Genomic DNA, 20,710 nt, shown 5'->3' with positions numbered 1-20,710 from the left:
TCTTCAACATCCCATAGTTATACCAAGTATCATTCTTAGTCATATCTTCGTGCCTGCGGGTATTTGTCCTACTGTAAGTCATTTTTAGGTGAGGGTTTTCTCAGCTTGCCATTGATTTTTAATAACATTAATATTATAATTATCCACTGGATTTTGTTGCAAGCAATTCTGCACACTAGTAACAGATCCTATGCTTAAAATTAATTCCTTTTTTAGTAGAGAATTTTATTGTTGTATTGGAAGGTCTAGTTTTCTCAAGAAAGTCAGATCAGTTATGGTGGCTACTATTTTTACTTAATTTAAATGAACAGCAAAAATAATTATAAAATGTATTACTTAACCAGATTGTTAGTTTTTAGAATTCTTACATATATTTTTCTTCTAATTTCCAGGAAGAAAATATATCAGGATTTCTTTCCAAACCTGTCTTACAAATAATAGCAGATCTTAATTAGGAGATTTGTAAGTATGCTTTTCCTCCTTGTTTGGGAAATTTGCTACTGATATTGTAAAAGAAAGTGGCCCTGGTCTTTCTATAATTATACAAGCTGAGTTGTCATCTGAAATTTGAAAGGGAATAATAGTCTAATGAAGTCCTGTTCTAGTTCTACAAACTAGCAATCATCATTCTTAAGAATGCAGAGTCTATGGTTGATGGAAGGTAGACTGATCACTGAACCAGAGCCTAACTAAGGTCTGAAGTTGGTTGATCTTCAACAACATACTATGGGCTCTCAAATGTAAATATTTGTGTTTGAAGGCTGTTGACTACAAAGGATGACTGCCTGAGATCACTTTATGGTTCCAGGATATCCCTGAAACATCACTGCTTAGTAATTAATAGTCACTCTATCTTGGCTAATCTATGGTTATTGTAATTACATTAATATTTGTGTAGTAGGTAATAAAACCAACCAACGGGAACTGAGACATATTTCTAGCTTGCTTCATCAGATATGATCTTGCAAATTGCTTTGTTCAAACATGTAATAAACTGTTCATTATACTTTCTGTAGCAAAGTAGGCTGTTTCTAGATTGATAGCATTAGTTTTCAGTTTTAATGCATCAATTTATTAATCTTGTGACTTGAAGCAAGTTACCTAAATTCTTTAGTCCTTCAAAGTATCTATGAAATAAAGATAAGGAACTAGTGCTTATACTCAAGCTTATTATACAGCCCAACAACAATTTTTTTGGTGTCTTGGTTTTCAGACCCGTTCCTGGTTTTTTGGGGGTGCCCACATCAGCTCTAGTTTCTTAGATATGCTGTTCTACTATATTTTAAGTTATTAAGTTATACTAATAATTTATCATCCTAGTCTTAAACTATGAGAAGAATTCATACCCACAAATTGCAGGGCAAGACAAAAAAAGTAAAAATATTTCAATAAGAATTCAAATATTTGACTTCCTAATATTTGAAAAAGAATTAGGGAAGAAGGACAAAGTGGGAAGGCTGGTTCTACCTGACTTCACCTATTATACAGCCACAGTGGTCAAAACAGTGTGGTAGTGGTAAAATGACAGATTCTCAGACCAATGGAAAAGAACTGAAAGCCCAGAAATGAAATCATCAGCCTACAGACAACTGATCTTTGATAAAGGCCCCCAAAATATCAAATGGGAAGTGGATGCCCTTTTTAGCAAGTGGTGCTGGAAAAAAATGGATATCTACCTACAGAAAAATGAAGCAAGACCCTTATCTCATTCCATGCACAAGAATAAATTCAAGGTGGATTACAGACCTCGAGGTAAAACTCCAAACTATTAGAGCCATCAATGAGGGAATTGGGACAAACCTGAAAACCTTGGTACAGGAATGCGTAGGCTGTCAGAAATAGGGAAGGACACAAACACAGAGGGGGCACAAATTGACAAGTGAGATATATTGAAGATAAAACACCTGTGTTCATCGAAAGAATTCACGAAGAGAGTAATAAGAGAGCCTACAGACTGGGAAAACACCTTTAGCAATGACACATCAGACAAAGGCCTTATTATTAAAATCTACAACATTTTGCAACCTTATAATAATAATAATAAAAACTAACTGCTCACTAAGGAGGTGGGCAAAGGACCCGAACAGAAGTTTCACAGGGCCAGAAATCTGAATGGTCAATAAACATACCAGAAAATGTTCCTGATCATCGGCCATAAGAGAAATGCAAATTAAAATAACTAAGATATACTACCTAACACCCTCAAAGATAGTCCAATTAAAAATATCAGAAACCAACAAGTGTTGGTGGCGCTATGCTGAGGTAGGAATTCTCGTCCACTGCTGGTAGACCTGTAGGTATGTACAGCCATTAAGGAAATCGATCTGGCGATATTTAAAAACAGATGGAAATTGAGCTACCACATGACCCAGAAGAGGCAAGAAACAAACCAAGGTCAGACATCTGTGCTCCAGTGTTCATCGTGGCACAGATCACAATTGCAAGGAGTTGGAAACAACCCAAATTTCTATCAGCGGATGAATGGATCAAAAAACTGTGGTACATACATATAATGGAGTACTACACATCCCTAAAATACAGTGATGAATGCATGAAGCCCATTGCCATATAAGAAGAACTGGAGGAAATCATACTAAGCTAAGTAAGCCAAGCACAAAGGTACAAGTACAACATGAGTCCACTGAAGGGAGGGTATTGTTTGTATTTCCACAGGAGAGGGAGAGAGAGACCAGGCTTCAACTGATGTCCCAAGATGTGAATGCAACTTACCATCAGGCACCAGGGAACTAATAGAGAGATCTGTGGGGCTGGCTCCAATCCCAACAATCTGGACCCTCTCATCCACAGGAAAATGCACTTCAGAGGACAGCACTGAAGCTACAGCTTGGGGAGAGGGGCATGTCTGATTAGAGCACACAGGAGAAACGAAGAGGGATGGAGAGTGGGGGGAGCACAGCCTTGACCACCAAGCCCTGAGGACGATATTCCTGCTCAGAGCAGGCAGTGCAGAGAGGACCATAGGGACGGTCCCTCACTGACCCATGATGCCACAGGGGACAACATTGGAGATACAGTGCGGGAACTGTGCCCAATCTGATCCTATCACACTGGGGTGAAACACCAAGGGCATGCAACAGAGCAGCAAAGGTAGCAAATTGATGAAATCCCTGTGACATCAAAGTAGACTCCAAAGACAGTGTGGCACCCCCTCAGACTCGACTAGAAAACACTCCTAACAGTCAAAAAACAGACCTGGGACTATATATAGCCTTTTCCTTTTTTGTCATTGGCTTTCTTTTTGTTGTTGTTTTTATTGTTTTGTTGATTTTGTCTTCCTTTGTTGTTTTGTTTGGCTTTGCCTGGTTTTTGCACTTATTAATGTCTCTGCATGTCTCTCTAGACAAGATAGGTGGAATAAACAATTTGGCAGCGAAAACAACAGGACTGATGGTTCCCTGGGGATATTGGAGAAGGGGAGGTGGGAGAAAGGAAGGGAGTGGGCAACCAACCCAGGGATAGGGAACAACAAATGAACTAAAATCAATGGAGAAAAAGGTCTAGGATACCTAGCGGGGCTTAATCAAGGGCAATGTAGCAGCGAAGAATTACTAAACCTGAATGAAGGTCAAACATGATGGTGGAACAAGAGGAAAGTAAAAGGTAATAGAGGAAAGAACCAGTCAGCAAAGAAATTTATAGAGGTCTAAATACAGGCATGTGCACATGTAAATATATTTATATATAATGAGAGGGGTACAGATCTATATACTTATATCTATATGTTAAGAAGTAAGGTTGCAGATGGACACTGGGCCTCGACTCAAGTATTTCCTCAATACAAGAACACTTTGTTCTAATAATCCAGCATTCTATGATGCTCACCTTCCCGACCTGATCACTGAAGACTAAATGGGTGCATAAGCAAATGTGGTGAAGAAAGCTGATGGTACCCGGCTATCAAGAGAAACAAGTGGCCATCTAGCTGAGAAGCAACAAAGCTCACATGGAAGAAGCACACCAGCCTGTGTGATCATGAGGTGTTGATGGGACCAGGTATCAGGCATCTAAGACCCAGAAGAAAAAGCATTCCCAATTAGAATAGGGGGTATAGGGGACATGGAGTGGAGACCAAGATCCCATCCATCTGTAGACAGTTAGACATCCCCTCACAGAAGGGTCACAAGGAAGAGATAACCCAGTCAGGGTGCAGTATAGCACCGATGAAACACACAACCTTCCTCTAGTTCATTAATGCTTCCTTCCTTCCACTATCATGACCTCAATTCTACCTTACAAATCAAATTAGACCCGAACATGCACACTGCTACAGATAAGAGCCCCAAAGACAGGAAATCCAAGATAGATAAATCCTCAGGGTCAATAATGAGACTAGAGATACCAGGAAGATGGGGGCAAGGTGAGGGGAGAAAGGGGAACTCGATCACAAGGATCAACATATAACTCACTCCCAGAGGACTGAACAACAGAAAAGTGGGTGAAGGGCAACAGTGGCTGATGTATGTATGAAAATAATAATCTATAACTTATCAGGGTTCATGAGGGAGGGCAGGCAGGGAAGGGTAGGGGGGAAATGAGGAGCTGATATTAAGGACTCCAGTAGAAAGAAGATGCTTTGAAAATGATGATGGCAGCATATGTACAAATGTGCTGGACACACTGGATGATTGTGTGGATTGTGATAAAAGATGTAAGAGCCCCCAATAAAAGTATTTAATTGAAAAAAAATTTTTTAAAGAATTATGTATTAAAGAAATTCCAAGGGATGCTATATATCGACCCATGTTAGCTAGTTGGTTATGCATTGAGTGTCCAGTCATAATGTTCATGGTTCAAACCCACCAGTCAGTCTGCAACCTCTAAAAGATGTAAAGGTTTGGAAAACCAATGGAGCAGTTCTCCTCTGTCCTAGAGGGTCTCTCTGAGTTAGCATCGAGGAGGTGGCAGCGGATTTGTCTGCTTGGTATGGGAGGCTGTGAAATATAGGCAGAGACTCCAAATTGGGTTCTGCAAACAAAACACTGCTTGAGAAAAGAGGAAAAGAAAAAAAGAAAGTTGAAAAGACGTACGTGGAAGGTATAGGAGACACGTGCAAATGTAAGACTTCATAGCAATTTTCATAAATATCTTCAATATCTACATTTTTCTTTTCCAAATAATGCAATAAACATTTCAGAACACATTTTAGTATAAAGAAGTCAATGGATAATTCATGTTAAAGGTTTCAGAAGTGAGGTTGAGGTCAAGGTTTATAAAAAAAACTCTAACTTTTCTTTTATGAATTTCTTTGTACAAGTGGAGAATTTGTATTATCTTATAACAAGATTGGGACATTTTCATTTTAACAAAGGAATTTTGAACTCAAACAGACCCACTTTGGGTTTTTGAGCATTTGAATCTCTATATATTGTACCGAACTCACTACCAGTCAATTAGGAATCTTAGCAACCCTATAAGGCAGAGTCGAAATTCTCCTGTGGGCTTCTGAAGCGGTAAAAGGGCAGACAGCCTCTGCCTTCTCTTGCAGGGCAGCTGGAGGGTTCAATAGCTGACACTGTGGTTAGCAATCAAACACGTATCCTACTGTACCCGCGGTTCTCCACCTGTGGGTCGTGACCTCTTTGGGGAGTCGAATGACCCTTTCACAGGGGTTGCTCGATTCATAACAGTTGTAAAATTATAGTTATGAAGTAGCAACTAAAATAATTTTATCGTTGGGGGTCACTACAACATGACAGGGTCACGGCATTAGGAAGGTGGAGAACCACTGCACCACACCATCAGGGCTCCCTTACTGACTGTTCAGTAACTCTTCTTTCAGACTTCTTTTACATATAACAAATTAGAACTCCCTGCTATTTAGTTCCCAATAAAGGTAAAGTGATACTTTGGGAAAATTCTAAGTTCATGTAATTTACACTGTTCAAATATGTCTTTGGAACAAAGGATCCGATGTGAAGTATGACTTGACCTAAATATTCAGTACAACACAGACTACTTGAAATAAAGCCAGCATGCATCTCCTCTTTTGCAAACTAGCTAACATACATTAAAATACCCTGATTTTTTATGTGGGTGAGCAAACTGAAGAGCGGTAAAAGGCATATGTTCCATTATCTCAAAAACTAGAGCTGATAGGAGAAAAATGGTACCATTTTTGGAATCAGCAGGTCAAATATATCCAGAAACAAGTCTAACATTTGAAGTACCAAAATGTGTGTTGCTGGTGCAATGGAGATCAAACCAAACAATGGAACACTATAATGTAAATATTAATAATGAAACAAACTTTTGCTGTACTCACAGAGTTGTCTTATATTTACTATGATGTTTAATAGCCCTCGAGTTTGTCCACATAAAAATTTGTCAGCATATTAACTACTTTAGGATGTCTCTGGTGTCTGTGAGAATCACTGAAACTTTTGTTAAAATGCAGAACCTAGTGCCCCACTCCAAATTACTTTTAATGTGCGTCTTAGAAAATTAATCTGAAAGTGGCCTACCAGTTGGTTATGAAATTGATAGTTGAATAAGAAAACCACTGAAGGGCTTTGTAAAAAATGCATATTTTTTTAAGGCCCTGGTGGTGTAGTGGTTTCACATTGTGATGTAATCTTTATGATCGGCAGTTCGAAACCACTAGCAGCTCCGCGGAGAAAGACTGGGCTTTCTACTCCTGTGAATAGTTACAGCCTTGGAAACCCCCAGGGGGTCACTATGAGTCAGCTTTGATTGGATGGCTGTGAGTTTGGTTTTGGAGGGTTGCACCTTAGAGATAACTTGTATTTTCAAACATTTTCCTCCTAAATTTGGTATTTGTAAACCACTGCTTTATACATCTCTATCTATCTATCTATCTATCTATCTATCTATCTATCTATCTATCTATCTATCTATCTATCATCTTTCTGTCGATAAAGCTTTTGAAAGTGCTTACCACGTGCAGTTTTGGGCATGTTCCAAGAGCCAAAAGGATACGTTTGTGTGTGTCTCCATTGCAGGAATTAACCAAATGGACAGTCTTTTTCTCACCCCTGGTTGTGGGTCTGTTTCTGGAAAGTTCACTTGCCATAGCCACAAATTGCAGACTGAAACAGCGTCAATTGACGACCATGTAGTTCAAAGCCCTTTTTTTCCCACAGGGGAGGAAAGTGAGGCTCAGGAACTTAGGTGAGGTGACAAGGCAGGTCAAGTTTATTATCCAGATGTCTGTTCCCAGCTTAGTTTTCTTTCCATCACAGTGCGATGACTCTGACCCTGCCCTTCCAGGCATCGTCAGCCCCTGTAGACTGAAACCAGCTTCTGCAGAGCTGGCGGTAGGCTTCTGAGCAGCTCGAGCAGGTGCAGTGTGCGGTAAGAGTCTGCTTCCCTCCTTAACTTTTCCAGCCATCTGAAAGTGAGTGGTTTTTTCCCCAGCTTGTTCTCTTCCCTAAATAAACAGAGACAGGAGGGTACTCCTCCCCAGGAGAGGTACTCCTGCCAGCAATGACATTGTTTTTCTCTATCACCTTTATTCTTTCCTTACGCAGGAGCCATGTCTTCTCAACCTGCAGTCTCTAAATGATGGCGCTCTCTTCTATCTTCTCCGTATTGCCCAATTGTCTTTTGCATCACTTTTTTGTTGTTGTTGGTGTTAGGGATCATTGAGTTGGCTTCCACTCACAGGGACTCCACAGACAACAGAGCAAAGCACTGCCCAGTCCTGCCCCCTCTTGACAGTTGTTATATCCGAGACCCTGTTGCCAGTCCATCTTGTGGAGGGTCTTCCTCCTTTTTTGCTGACCTTCTACTTTATCAAGCATGCTGTCTGTGCCCAGGGACTGACCACCCTTATTTGGACCTCTTTGCTTCTGGATTGCCAAGCACTTCAGAATGTCTGAAGTGCTACTCTGCTTGAGGAGTACCAAGGATGTAAATGAGAAGCATTCACAGCATTGTGGTGAAGGAGAGCACTGTGAAAATGGAGGCGCATTTGAGAGTGCCACAGAAGCCAGGGACCCTGCTTCTCGGGGGAGCCACCGAAAGGCTTTGGAGAGGAGGGGACATTTGTCTTTTTAGGGATATGAGACTCCTCAGCCGTAGCATGGATAGGTGTGCCATATTTTGAAGCCACGTGAAGAGGACATCTCTAAGGTGTACTGAAAAGAGCTGACACGTGGAGATGAATAAGGTAGGTATCCGTCTGAGGGAGAGCAAGGCCGGATACCTGGGCCACCTCACTGTGCCACCCCCAGCCTTAGACAACATAGTGAGATTTTCCAGGCCGCTCTCTCTCTCTCTCTCTTTAAATTAAATCATTTTATTGGGGCTCTTACAGCTCTTATCACAATCCATACATCCATTGTTTCAAGCACATTTGTACACATGCTGCCATCATCATTTCCAAAGCATTTTCTTTCTATTGAGCCCTTGATATGAGCTCCTCATTTTCTTCCCTACCTTCCTCCCTCATGAACCTTTGATAAACTATTATTATTTTCATATCTTACATCGTCCACTATCTCCTTTCACCCGCTTTTCTGTTGTGCATCCCCCTGGGGACAGGGTGGGATATGTCAATCATTGTGATCGATTTCCCCTTTCTCCCCCTACCTTCCCCTTATCCTCCTGGTATCTCTATTCTCTTTATTGGTCATGAGGGTTTTATCTGTCCTGTATTTCCTGTGTTTCTGGCTCTTATCTGTACCAGTGTACATGTTCTGGTCTAGTCAGATTTGTGAGGTAGAATTGAGGTCATGATAGTGTGGTGGGGTTAGAGGGGGGAGAGAATTGAAGAACTAGAGGAAAGTTGTATGTTTTATCGGTGCTATGCTGCACCCTGACTGACTGGTTTCTTCCTTATGAGCCTTCTATAAGGGGGTGTCCAAATGTCTACAGATGGGCTTTGGGTCTCTACTCCACACTCCCCCTCATTCACATTGATATGATTTTTTGTTCTGTGTCTTTGATGCCTGATACCTGATCCCATCGACACCTCATGATCACGCAGGCTGGTGTGCTTCTTCCATGTGGACTTGGTTGCTTCTCAGCTAGACGGCCATCTGTTTATCTTCAAGTCTCTTGGCCTCTCTTGATTCACCTTACGATTCATTGGGATAATGCAATCCACCTTAAACCCTCCCTTGGAATAGAGTTAGCTTGAGGGTAACTGATTCCCAGAGGGAATGGTGTCTACACTGAGGCCTGCTCCAGAGTTGTTGATTAGGTGAAGATACGCTTACACACAACCGTGGCCTAAATCTGGTGGCGGGTGTAAGTAATTCTGTAAGTTACAAGTCTGAATGAAGAGCAGATTCGTCTCACTGCTGGACCAGAGGGCAGGGAGTCATGGGTGGCTATAAACTGAGCAGGTGAACAGTGTATACATCATGAAAGGTGTTACAGGTCACAGTTGCCAATGGTCCGCCTTTTTCCAGGTGTAAAAAGTGAATGATTGAAGAGCTGAGATGACTAGATTTGCCCGATTAGTGTGATTCATTGACTAGAAGGCAATAAAACTGAGGCTCGAGAAGCAGTTAGATTCTGACTGGAGAATCTAAGCCCGAGGGAGTGGGATCTGAACTAGAGCAGTGAGAAAGGCTGAGGAGAGCACTGAGGAGAAGAGGTATTTCGAGGTCCTAAAAGTGATCACGGAGGGTGGAAGAGAATGTGTCTCTGGGTTTCTGACTTGTACACTGACTTGTTTCTAATGTTGTTTGCTCAGAACAAAAACACAGGGGGCAGAACAGGTTTCCAAAAGACGCCAACTCATCTTTCCCAGGCACTGCTGTATGAACTGACCTTCTGCAGGCGAGCATCTCACATACACGGCCATGCTTCCTCCTCTCACCCATGGGAGGTTTACCATCTGTACTCCAGTGATATGAAAACTAAGGCTCAGAAAGCACACAACGTGACTGAAGGTCCTGTAGCTAAGATGTCAAACCAGAAAACTCAAACTCAGTGCCATTGAGTTTATTCTACCTCACAGCGACTCTGCAGGGCAGGAAAGAACTGCCCCTGTGGGTTTACAGTACTGTAACTCTCTACTGGGGTAGAAAGCTTTGCCTGTCTCCCACAGAGTGTTGATGTTTTGAACTGCTGAGCTTGTTGGCAGCCCAACATGTAACTGCTGTGCCACCAGGGCTCCTAGCTAATAAGTAGTGGAGTCAAAACTTAAAACCAGATGCATTTAACTCAGGTCTCATCCATTACCACAGTCTGCTTTCCGTTAGCTCTGAGTAGCACACAGCACTTTAGGCTTCATGGAAGGTTAGCTAGGAGGCATAAGCCTGACCTGCTCATTTCTCATCATCTTTCACTTGGGCTACTGCGGTTGTCTTCTAACTTGTCAGTGGACTCCACTAGTTCTCTTCTCCCGTCCTCCGCATCTCCCTTCCCCAAGCCATTTTACTGGGAGCTCTTACAGATACCTATAATACCATTCCATAGTTAATCACATCAAACAGTATTGTACAATTGCTACTACATTCAGTTTCAAAACACTTTCTTCCTTCTTGAACTCCTTGATATCAGTTCCCCTTTACCCCCCACTCCCTGCCACTGTACCCCACTTAGGAGCCTTCTTTCTACTTGTTGTCTCAGTAGGTTCCTCAGTCCTGGGTTTCATATAAATGAAAAACATAACAATTCAAGAGGGGACCCACAATGACAAAATACATTAGAAATAAACCCCCCACTATGAAAACACACACACACACACACACAGCATTGAAAACAAGATTAGGCCCAAAGTATATCAGGGGGGATCAAGTGACAAGATTTTAACCCTTCAAGTCAGGTTTATAATTTTGATCTCTTATTCCACTGGTGGTCTTTTTTTTTTTTTTTAGTCTAGTTGCTGCAGCCCAAATGAGTTTTATAAACTTTAACTGTGCTTGTCATGACATTGGTTAGCGTCTTGCTATGGCTCGGCAGTGTTATTAGGATGGACCATATTCTTGGAAGGCCACGGTCCTGAAGTAGGTGGCTCCTGGTAACCAGTCCCTTTCATCTGTTGCCATTTTCTGTGTTCTCTGCACACCAGCCGCCCTTCGATGCTCTTCTCTCCCGCAGGAAACACTCCTCCTACCTCGATGCCCGCTCACACCATTTTGTCCTTCATATCTCAACTCACAGTGCCAACAAGTCAGGTCCTGATACACTCACAGATCCCCTTGCAGTTTTTCATTTACTGAGACCCACCAGAGTTTGGAAATAAGAATTTGTGTTATTTTTTACAATGTCTTTCTCACCCATTAGACTCTGTGAAAGCAAATATAAAACTGTTTTTCCTGACATGTAGGTGTCATTCAGCAGACATTTTACAAACAAATTTAAAAAGTGATTTGTGAATGGAAGTGATTCTGGATTAGCTCTTTTAGATTTGTTTGTTAAATTTTTTAAATAGAAAAATAAGAGGATGTTTTACTTTGCTTCTGTGTAATAAAATTTTAGTCTTACGTAATATTGTTTTATAAAACACAATGGTATAAGATTTCCCCTAATATTCCACTGTAATTGTTTTTTTCCCTTTGAGAAGGCATTTTATCTTGCATCATAAGGGATCTGAATCTAATAGCAGAGGGATAATTACTGAGTTGACTTTTTTTGGATTAAACCAATTAAACCAAAGCAATTAAAACTTTGAAATGGCAGTCATATCACCATTTAGTATACCAGTGAAGGATGGATTTATGTCGTAATTTGTTTTTAAATGTCAAACTTTATTGTACTTGCTAATTAAATGAGCTTTGTTCCATCCTATCCCTGCTGAAAATAGCTCAGAATTTTCAAGATTGAATATCTTATTTTTCCATCAAGAATGAATCTCTACTATGTGATTATACATAGTCTAACAAATGAGAGTAGGAAAAGAATTATCCCTAATATTTTAACTCACAGCCTTCCACTAGTGACAAGTTCTCACTGCTGAAAATTTGCTTCCAGGACTCTGGACTAAACAACTGATTGGACTATGGGATGGAATCTAGTGAGAGAGATATCTGCATTCTATTCACGAGATACGTTGCTGAGCTGCTCTGGACTTGTCGACTGAACACTGAGGATCATAGTTACTGTTTAGATGTTCAGTCATTAAGGACCAACTGAGAGGATTAGATTAAATGAGCTATTAAAAATCTGTTATTCTAAATGGAAGAGAAGGAAGCTAAAGGTAGGTGAAGGGAGGCTTACATGCTCGAGACAAATGCAGTCTGTTGTGATAGGAGCCACTGCTAGAGACAGGGTGCCAGCCCCAAGGGCCATGTTCCATGATACAGTTTTCTGCTTGCTAACATGTAGATCCTGGTCTCTTGATTTCATATATGTATTAGAGGTGTCTTACAAAGGTATAGATGTGTCTCTAAAATATATTTACAGACCAACATTTTCACATGTGTATAGATTGTTGTGTAAAAAACAAAAATTAATTATTTAAAGTATGTAGTTCATAGTAGCTTAGTACGTGTTTTTTGAACAAGTATTTAAAGGATCTAGCCACAATACTCTCATGCTATTTAGGTTTGAGGGGTCATCTTGCCTTGGAAACTCAATAAACAGCATTGTAGACCTCATGCTGTGGGTTGGACAGTCTGTATTCCCCAGACTTCCAAATTCTCAGACTCTTCAGATTGTTTGAACTAATTCTGAGTGCTCAGTGTCTCCAGTGTCTGCTTTCCTGGTCTCTCTGCTCACTGCTTCCTGCTGTCTCACAGTGTGTTTTGTTGTCGATGATGCTCTTGCTGGTTTGCTTCACCTCAGGATGGCCTCGAGGCCCTCCTCCTTTTGCACAGTGCATGGATGCAACTAGGACAGTTGTGGTATAGAAGCTTCGAGAGCACGAGGGAATGAAAATGCAGAGAAAGGAAACCTCATCTTGGGGATCCAATGCCGTTGTTACTGGAAGCCATCAGTTGTGCCCCTCACAGGGGTCCCCAGCTAGCTGTCTCTCTCCTTAGTGCCCAGCTTAATACCTTGTTTCATGGTATTATGGCTTCATGGTAAATGGGCCTGCCCATTATGATCACGTTCTACCTCTCTGGAATCCAGGGCAATAGAATCTCTCTCTCTACACATAAATAAAACATAAAGTGGCTGCTATATTCTTGACAACGCTGCAATTCAGCCACCAAGGCCTACAACTTTTCAATAGGAACAATAGTTTCTGTTGTTCTGAACATCAAGGCAAGGTGGGATTCTCATTTAGCAAGCTTCCCCCACCCCACATCTATTCCCAAGCAAGAGGGTTTTGCCAATTAAATGGTGATTCTTTCCCCACCCCCACCCTCATCCCCCTCTCCCTCTCATTAAAGCCTTAGAAGAGCTTAGAAGAATAACTTTTAAGCAAGGCTCAAAGTTACGATACATGGATATGTTTTTTCATGGTAGACTTTACAATTGGAAACTTTCCCCCAAGCACATGGAAGGTGTGCCCTCAGAAAAGGGTAGCAAATATACCAATTATCTGCCTTGGGATTCAAAAGCAAACCAAACTGACTGCCATTGAATGCCTAAAGGACATGTAGAGCCATAATGACCTTATAGGATGGGGTAGAACTGCCCTGTGAATTTCCTAGATTGTAAACATTTACGGTGTAAAAATACTTCTTTATCTCATGAAGTACCTGGTGGCTTTGAACTGCTGACCTCCCTTTCAGATCATAACTCAACTAATACACTATACCACTTAGAAGGAGGGCTTTCTTGTTTTAAAATTTTAATGTTGTTGTTAAACTTGCCTAGGTTGTTATTTTTCATAGCTGATGATAACACTTCTTCTAACTCCAGAATTCTCAGGTATCTACAACACTGATAATTTTCCTTTCCCCCTTGATTGTCCTTAACAACATTGATTCATTTGCCTTTGCACCTATTCCATGAAATGGTAAAATAGGACAAAAGAATTGGATTGGATATGTTGTTGTCAAGATTAGCTATACATGTGTGAGTCTCTTATAAAACATGTTGCATTTCAATTTTTAAAATGAGCCTTTTCTGTTGTGTTTTACTCAAAGAGTACATACACCTATTTTAATCCTCACCTAGCTGCTAATTTTCACAGATCATTAAAAATGTGCAATGAAAAATTAATCACTCCCAGCCCACTCCCCACCCCCACTAGTTATAGATGGTAACAGAACTGCCTAATTTATTAATAAAAATGGGAGTGATTACTGAAACAAATCAAAGGGAGGGAGTGTACCAGAGTAGAAGTTATAGTTGCAATTGTGGATAAGAAGTTGCAGTCTTAAAAAGACTTAACAGTCTTTATATTTAGAGCTATAATCACTACTTTGAATATAAAAATTGGAGATAAGATTGAACCAATTTATGTTCTCCAGGTAAATATGTAGATAGTTTATAGGAAGGATAAGAAGGGAGAAAAATTTTGGACTTAAAAAAAAAAGCATTTAATGCATAAGTGCTTCAGCAAAATGCCCAAATTCCTTGACCTCAGTTGAACAAATGTCTATGAAAACAGAAATCTTCAATGAACATATTCTAACCATGGCTGGGCTAGCTTATTCAGGATTAAAACACACATTTAAATGAACATGATGTTTTAGCCTAGTAGACATTCTGGTTTAGCATTTAACCAGGAAAGAGATTTGGGATTTTAATCTTGACAATTAACAATATTTTATAAATACAAAGACCATCCAAGTGATTTAGACATGCTGTGATCATTACTTTTCTCCTTAGTTCCTGATGAATTTCAGGAACAATTTCAGATGAACGTGTGGGGAATGACAGGGAGGGGTCAGACGAGCCTCCACGGTCCATCCTTCTTGACCTAGTGTGGCTTTCTGATAGGAAAGCAGAGCCTCAAGGAGTTGAAGGAATTTTCCCAACATACAATTGATGTTGCTGGGGACACAGTTTGGCTTCACTCCAATGCCCCACACTACATGTGAACATAGGCAGAAAATAAAAGGTTGATAAATTAGGACGTCTTTTCTGGATCTTCCCCCAAGTAACAGTGTTCCCATCAAATACATGCGGGAATGTGCCATTGAATGAATTGATTCCTCAGTCAACCATGCAACGATCCTAACACAATGAATGAATGAACGAATGAATGAATGAATGAGATAGTTCAGAGAGCAGGTTTGGACGGGATGTATAGGAAGAGAGCATTAGAAGCAGAAGGGGGAAGAGCAGAGCTTGATGAGGGAAGGTAGTGAAGGGGTACAAAGCAGTTGGTTTGAGAGAGCCTGATAAACGGGCAACGAGGGGACAAATGAGGAGCCGATACCAAGTGCTCAAGTAGAAAGAAAATGTTTTGAGAATGATGATGGCAACAAATGTACAAATGTGCTTGGCACAGTGGATGTAGTATGGATTGTGATAAGAGTTGTATGAGTCCCCAATAAAATGATTTTAAAAAATAAAATAAAAAGTCAATGATTGAAACTGACCAGAAGCTGGATCTGTGATGTTACTATAATGAGATTGTGATCCAAAACTCATTATAAATGATCATACCTAGTTTACTTCGCTGCCTTCATATATTCATACTCCGTATTCATTCCATTACAAATAGATGCTCTACTGTGTATTTCTACTGGATGTTTCTGAGCTTTCTATTATCATTCAGACGTAAACATCTGTAAATGTTGCTAAAATATATTAGTTGAAATACAGGCGATGTTCTTCAATCTTTTTTCTTATCCTATTTTATTTATAATCTTCATAGACCACTGCACCCAATGGAGATCTTAATCAATACCCTCTGAGATGTCCGAGCACCCAGGCTGACTCTCCAGAATAAATAGGATTTGATGAATAAGTCTCTCTGCTGTTTTCAAGTGTCCATATCTCCTTTGCTCCAAGATACTCCTGTTATTTGAGACTTGTCTGTAATTATACTAATTTGCAGATGATTACAAACTCAATCAGCTTTCTGTTTTCTTACTTTAAATTTAATAGATTTGGAAGAATTGTCCCATACCAAAATCCGTCTGCAGCCTTCCTCAAATGACAGGATAACAATGGAACATCTGGTGGCAGGATGGCTTCAAAGGCACCCCTCGGTTCAGTCATACTATGGGCCTAGGTTATAAATGCAGCATTATATAAGAGGACAAAGAGCTGTTTTACCCAGCTCTGCTAACATCAGTGTCCTATGTGCACGTATGCACAGAAAGCTGCATCACACACACACAGGTCGGAGCCACATGAAGACCATTCGAAAAGCACTCAGTGGACACCGTCTCTGGAACAGAGACCAGACAGGTCACCCACTAGAATGCCTGGAGAAAGATGAACGAATCCAAGGGATGACTGATCTGCCTGAACTATTAGCATAGGTTTGAAGAAAGTTGCTTTTGTGATATATTACCACAAAAAAGATTAACAAGGTTTAATATTAAACTGTTAGGCCTATATCGCATGTGTAATGCTATACAGATATACTATGTTCCTAAAATAGTCAATAAACAGTCTATTCATTTGGATCATATATGCCGTGAGATCCATAAGATTAAGATTATTGTTAGGTAAATAAACTGCCCCAATCTTTGCTCTCTCTCTCTCTCTCTCTCTCTCTCTCTCTCTCTCTCTCTCTCTCTCTCTCTCTCTCTCTCTCTTTCTCTCTCTTCCCTTCCTTCCCCTAAAGACTTAATTTGCTTTAAACCCCTCTGTCAGTTTCCAGGCTGGCCCAGACAAGATACAGTTTCCCCAAGAGGCCTCATTTTTCATCTTCTCCATCTTACAATTTAATTAAGTGTTAAAGTGAAAAACCTGGTTCTTCTCTGTGGAGTGGTGCATACGAAAGGGGAGGAATTAATTTACACTGTCTGGTGTCAGGATGTAATATGATTATCTTGGCAAAGCTATAAAAAGAAAATATCCAAAGCATATAAAAAATTCCAAAGAGGTCACTGTAAGGAGATGGGCGAGAAGAATGCCTGGTCGTTAGCAGTTCCTGTGCTAACAGCTGATTCAGGCCGCAGTGAGCGTAGCCGGGGCAGCTAAGTGGAAGTTACAAATCTATTATGTTTTCCCAGGGGAAAAGTTCACAGCATTCTAGTAAATTCTGATTTTATAATTCTCACTCTACAGAAGTGGCTGGCTGGCTTGGGAAATACAATGCCATCAGCTTCCAGGTACCCTGCTCAGCAAGCCTGACGGTGGGCTCCCTCGGTTGCATGCTTGGGGAGCTTCTTGACAGTGCAAACTGATTTCCATGTGTTAAACAAACAAACAAACAAACAAACAAATGGACAAAACAGTCCTCAAAAAGGAATAGCTACAGTGTTCTTTGGTCTGAAATAACACTTAAAAAGTTTAAGATTATCAGCCAAAAGCTCATATGGATAGATTGCTATTTTCAAGGCGTTTTGCTAATTGTGATATGATGGATACATTGGAAGATAATTCAAATGCAACCGAAAAAAACCCAGAATCATTCAATTATAGATGAGAATGTAGAAACAGCAATAGAAATGTGTTCAATGTTCAGCTTGTCAAGGAATATCTTGAAGGCATCTGAAGGTGTATGTCCATCAATGCATATGCTTTGTATAAACTAGAGTGGATCCATGAGAACCAGCGCTCAAAAGGACGGCCCTGGCTGCCAGGTCTCCCAAGCGGACAGACTCTTCCCACTTTTCTATCACTCGTTTTAGTGGACAATATTTGAGCTGTCTTTCTCTGACAGGTTTCCATTTGCTCAGGTGGAAACAGAAGAGTAAACGAGAAGTACCAAGGGAACAAATAATTGAATTGTATTTTAAGTTAAACCTATATTTTAAAAGTCATATGACCATCATTTTAAGATTCAAAAATTATTTCAAGTTTCATATTTGATGAATTGCTTGAAAATGTTTGCATTTCTTAGCAATGAAGCCAGATGTAGAAGATCACAGACCAGGGGGTTGAACATCTTTGGATCCATTAGCATTGAAAATGTCTCAGCGCTGGCAGGGAGGGCTCCCTGCATGGCTTCTCCAGCACCCAGGGCTGCATCAGGGTGGGTTCATGTGTCTTGTCAGCTGCTATCTCTTCCAGGGTGTGAGCAGAGTAACTCCCACCTCCAAGGAGGAAATACCAGATTTCTTAGAAGTCTCAGAAGGCCGTGCCCACGAAGAAGCCTCATTGCCTATGATCCGTTTGACAGACTTGACTCCACCCCTTCACTCATAATCTTCTCAAATTGACAGTGATATAATTACTACAATTTCCATCCATCCAGTAATTCATGCTTGTGTGTGTGTATGTGTGTGTGTGTGTGTGAGAGAGAGAGAGAGATACGGATGGCAATCCCCACAATGTAATGCATTCTCCACTGCTGCCCTGTGTTCACCATTAGCCTTCTTCCTATACCTTCCCACTCTCAGAGCTTGATCTCTAGGAAAATGCTGGCCTTTCGATCACTGATCTCCTATGATTGATTAGTTTAAGACGTGTGAATCTCCCTTGGATAATTGTTCCGCGTGTAGACCTATTGCCTATTGTTTGGCTGAGAGTTGAGTCACAGGGTTAATCTTATTTGGAAACCTTTTATTTTAAATTAGGCGCAGGTTCACACAGCAGTCTTTAGTTGTCCATTCAACAGTCCATACATATTTTGTTTCAACTCTTTCACTGCAATCCCCTCAACGTGCCATCCCTTTGTCCCATGGCTCCCGCCACCCTCCTCGTCCATGTGTCCTGTTTTCATTCCTCATTCCTCCTCCTTTCCTGGTGCTCTGTACTGTGTCCTTGAGCCAGTGCTGCCCTCTTGACCTTCAACGTTTGGTTATTTTAAAATGAGGTGGATTCGCTTCCAGGTCTGCTGGGTGATGAAGATCAATTGCCTTAAGGGTCCCACCAATAAGCCTGATTTAGTGCATGACTTTGAGTTCTCGGGGGTTTCCCCTACCGTTCAATCTTTTTTCCCCTCTCTCTTCCTTCTGTCGAGGACCTTCTAATATGATCCTGTTTAGAGCAGTTGATATTGGTCACCAGCCACCATCTAGTTCTTCAGTTTTCAGAGTTGTAGTAATTGATGTTTGTGTGGTCCATTAACGCATTGCTTGCATATGTCTCTCTATGCTCCTCTTCTTTCCCTGGGATGGGGAGAACCAGGAGTTCCACCATAGGTGGCTGCTCATGTGTGTTTAAGGCCCTAGCTGCTACTCACCAAAGTAGGATGTAGAACATAATGTAAATTATATTATGCCTTACTCATTGGGCTGCTAGCTGCAAGGCCAGCAGTTCAAACCCACCAGCTTCTTCACAGAAAAAAGTTGGGGCTTTCTACTCCTTTAAACTCTTCCCTGTCCTATAAAGTTGCTATGAGTTGGCATCAGTTCTATGCCAGTGAGTTTGGTTTTTTGGTTTGTTGTTGTTGTGTGCCATCTGGTTGGTTCTGACCCATTGTGACCTTATGCACAACAGACAGAAACACTGTCTGGCCCTGGGCCATCTTCTTAATTGCTCCTATGCTCAAGTCCATTGTTGCGGCCATCGCGTCAATCCAGCTGCTTGAGGGCCTTACACTTTGTCTCTGCTGCTCTACCTTATCAAGCATGATGTCCTTCTTGGTCACCTGAAACCTTGGTCCCCTGAAACGGCAGTCCTAATCAATCCCCTAGGCCCAGAGACTCATTCCCTCAAGGTGTTTGCTTTTTGTCTAAAGACATTTTCATAACTCTGCTCCAGGTATGCTCCACCACATTCATAGATATGCTGACAGCAAAGACAAATACACATAGATAACTATTTTCTATCAAAGCTAGATGAGTCTATGTGAGTATACTCATATATTAGTCTGTGGGCATACATGAGACTACATCTCTTCACTTTCCCACATATTCAGCTTCCATGTCTATCCAAGCATCTACTGGTAGCATATAGGTTCTGTTTCTTAATATCTAGAAGAGTCAGGTTTCTACTCCTCATTTAGATTATGAGGAAAATGATCGCTTTATCTTTCTAACATTTGTGGTAAGAATTAGATTAGATGATGTACTAATGTCTGAAGCTATGTACTCTTTAGCTGAGATAGTGCATCGTTAAGAGTAGCTATTCCAAATGGTGTTATAGTTATACTTTGGTTCAGTAGTTTGAAACCACCAGTCGCTCAAGACAAATCTCAAAGAGTCACAGTCACTGAAGCTCACTGGGGCAATTCTGTCCTAAAGGGTCCTAAAGAGTCACTATGAGTTGGCAATGATAGAATGACAGTGAGTTCATTTTTTTTTTTTTGAGTTTCAATTCCAGATGTGGGTAGCTGATAATGTGAATTTTCAACTGATATTAATCTACCCTCAAACTTCCTGTAATGTTTGCTAGAGACACTGGTAAATGAAAAATGATCGATATAATCTAGAACAAAAGTTAACTGACATATCTGATTTAGTATTTTGAAAGTCAAAATTATCTCTGTCAACAGCTTGGCCTTTTGGGATAAAATACTTCATAAATTAATACTAGCATGTAATTCAATGAAAAAAAATTCAATGGTATGATTTTCCTTTCTGAATTTATTTGTAATTTGGTTGGGAATTTTTCTGTCTCCATGATCCATAAAATTCTCAAAACAACTATTAAATTCTTTCCACTGTGATTTTGACTTTGTTTTTTTTTTACGTGATAAAACACCAAAATGATTTCTTTAAAAAAAAATCATTTTATTGGTGGCTCGTACAATTCTTATTACAATCCATAGATACATTCATTGTGTCAAGCACATTTGAACATTTGTTGACCTTATCATTCTCAAAAGTTGCTTTCTACTTGAGCCCTTGGTATCAGCTCCTCATTT

The 20,710-nt window shown here is 40.6% G+C and overlaps 1 protein-coding gene across 1 annotated transcript in view; it reads left to right on the top strand.

Moving 5' to 3' along the window:
• Window positions 1-20,710, top strand: part of PKIB (cAMP-dependent protein kinase inhibitor beta) — a 129,849-nt gene that overhangs the window by 80,266 nt on the left and 28,873 nt on the right. The window contains exon 2 of the mRNA XM_075553943.1: window positions 393-462. The gene's annotated coding sequence lies outside the window, so the exon portion shown is untranslated. The remainder of the gene's footprint in view (window positions 1-392; window positions 463-20,710) is intronic.

The sequence above is a fragment of the Tenrec ecaudatus genome, chromosome 7 (assembly GCF_050624435.1).
Source record: "Tenrec ecaudatus isolate mTenEca1 chromosome 7, mTenEca1.hap1, whole genome shotgun sequence".
Lineage (NCBI taxonomy): Eukaryota > Metazoa > Chordata > Mammalia > Afrosoricida > Tenrecidae > Tenrec > Tenrec ecaudatus.
This window is presented reverse-complemented; position numbering and strand designations above follow the sequence as displayed.